Genomic DNA, 2,762 nt, shown 5'->3' with positions numbered 1-2,762 from the left:
CATCTTTAAAATCGTCTAGAAATTCATTGTGCAAAATGATGCACTTCATAATTTCTGGGAATATCCATAAGGAAATAAGAAATATCATGTCGTTTACAGAATTAAAAAATCTCCACTGGTTGCTGAGCAATGGGCAATTTTCGGTTATTTCTGAAAGAGCCCTCGTATTTAGTGTGTCTTCTATCCCCCTATATCTGTTTTCCAACTAGCTTTCTGTCTTTGTCTTGGAATGAGATTACTTGGTTTTGTCCTGGCCCTGACCGGATAACCTTGGTGAGAGGGAAACAGTCAAATGTATAGTTAGTTTTGGGAGATGATATTTTTTTGCTCGTAAATCATCTCTCTGTTATGCAATGTATTATGTTTTGTTTACATATTATATATGATTTGTAAACATTTGAGTGTGTTTCTCTTAGTGGGGACCTGTGCTTGTGACTGGATAAGACTTTTAGGTGATCTCAAACTAAGTACTTCGATAGTGTGCTCTTGGAATCTACATCTGTTCCCTATTTGATCCAATTCTCCTTTGTCTTACTTTTTCTTGGGTGCTTTAATTGTAATCATATAACTTATTACTATCCCATTTTCTTCCTTTTTAATGGCGCTGATATAACCTTAATGTGTTGCAAGCGCCGTAAAACCCTTAAAAACAAACAATCAATTACTATCCCATTTTCCGCCTTTTTACTAGCGCTGATATGACCTAAATGTATCGTCAGTACCCTAAAACAAACATAGAACACTTGTGATTTTTTTTCTGTTTTTTTTTTTTTTTTTTAGAAGGCGAACTTAGTGGATGGGGCCGTCTGACCTCCTTTTAGGTAATGTCAAAATAGGCACATCGGTAGATTGCTCATGGAATCTTCCATTCCCTATTTGAACTAGTTCCCTTTGTCTTCCTTTTTCTTTGGTTTTAACTTCACATCTTTAACTCTCCCCTATAATCTTCCGTTTTACTGGCGCTGAATTGACCTAATAGTGTGGCAAGCACCGTACTTAGGTACTTACTTGGGGCGCCCAACATGAGCCACAAGTCTTCGCCATTCTGTTCTGTCCTCCATAAGCGTACGCAGCTCCCGGGTGTTGTCCATTCCTGTGTCATCTTGCAGACAGTCAATGTAGGTTTTATTCTGCCTGCCTCTGCTTCTGATTCGCTCAGCTGGTTCCCATAGCACAAGACTGCTTGCAATCTCCTCCTTGTGTCTCCAGCAGTGCCCCGCAAGTCTCAGTCTTCTCTTTTGAATCTTCGAGGTCACTGGGGGGAGGTCACTGTAGAGCTCTTCATTTGTTATGTGCTCTTTCCAGCTTACATTGAGGGCCATCCGCAGCATACGGGTGTAGCAGCCGTCCAGTTGCTTCTCAATGGCTTTAGTAAGAGTCCATGTCGCTGCTCCATATAGAAGCACTGACTCTACCATTGCCAGGAACAGTCTCTTCTTTATTTCCCTCTGTAGGTTTGAACTCCAGATTTTCCTGAGTTTGTGACAGGCACTCCAAGCCAATGCTTTTCTGACAGAAATATCAGAGGAACTGCTTTGGGTCCAACCTCCTAGGTACTTGAAGTGTCAACTTTCTTCAGCCATTCTCCATTCTTTGCCTGTATGCTAATTAGCCTTTCTTGGTTGTAGGTTGGGAAAACTGTCTTCTTAGCTTTACAGCATAGTCCTACTCGTTCGGCGTCAGTTTCAAGTCTGTTGAGGACTTCTTGTGTCTGGACCATCTCCTCGTTCAGTAGAGACAGATCATCTGCGAAATCTAGATCCGTGACAATCATAGCTGGATTGTGCCTACTTCTTTGTCTATATAGCGTGAAGCCCAGCTCGTTCTCCATGCCAGCGTAGGTCTTTCTCATCACATAGTCCAAGTCAATTGCAAAGAGATAGGGGGCTAATGTATCACCTTGAAGCACCCCTGCTTTGATCTCAAACAGCTCAGTTTCACCATCTGGAGAGATAACCTTTGCCCGTGTGTTCTCATACATTCTTTTAATAGCAGAGAGAAGTTTAGGAGGTATACTATATGCTTTTAAGATTTTCATCATGGTAGGGCGATGTATCGAGTCAAAGGCCTTCTTAAAGTCTACGTATAGAATGATTGCCTTCTTGTTGTGACTTTTTACTCCTTCTATTAACCTTCTCAATGCCAGGAGGTGAGCAGTCGTGGATCTTCCTGGTCTGAAGCCGTTTTGACAAGAACGTAGATGAGGGTCTATCTCTGGCTGGACTCTGTTGAGGATCATCTTATTGGCGAGTTTGGCAGCTATAGCGGCAAGGCTGATTCCCCTGTAGTTGGAGGTATCACTTAGGTCTCCTCCCTTTGGGACTGGAATCAGATCAATTTCCGACCACTGATTTGGTTTTTCATTCCTGTTTAGTAATCCATTTGTAAACTCCAACAGGATATCATCTAAGTCACAGTACTTCCATACTTCAGGTGGGATGTCATCAGGTCCGGATTGTTTTCCATCACTGAGAGACTTTTTGGCCTTCTTTATCTCATCCACTGTAAAGTCACTCTCGTCTATACAGATATCTTGCAGATATCTACAACCAAAATGCACCAGGGTTAAAGCCCCTGTCTATACCCATCCAGGACCTTAGGCTAGTACGAGTACTGCTCATGACGTGGTATCCCCAAACCCGCAAGGAAGGAACGTCACCGATTGCCGAAGGGTTACAGGATTCTTAAAATGTAAAGAATACAAGCAAGTTGGAACTCTCAACACAAGCACCGTAAAACCTCTAAAAACAAAAACAAGGCGA

This window comes from Berghia stephanieae, chromosome 1 (genome assembly GCF_034508935.2).
Source record: "Berghia stephanieae isolate SIO BIC M18660-M18661 chromosome 1, UCSD_Bste_1.3, whole genome shotgun sequence".
In the NCBI taxonomy this organism is placed as follows: Eukaryota; Metazoa; Mollusca; class Gastropoda; order Nudibranchia; family Aeolidiidae; genus Berghia; species Berghia stephanieae.
This window is presented reverse-complemented; position numbering follows the sequence as displayed.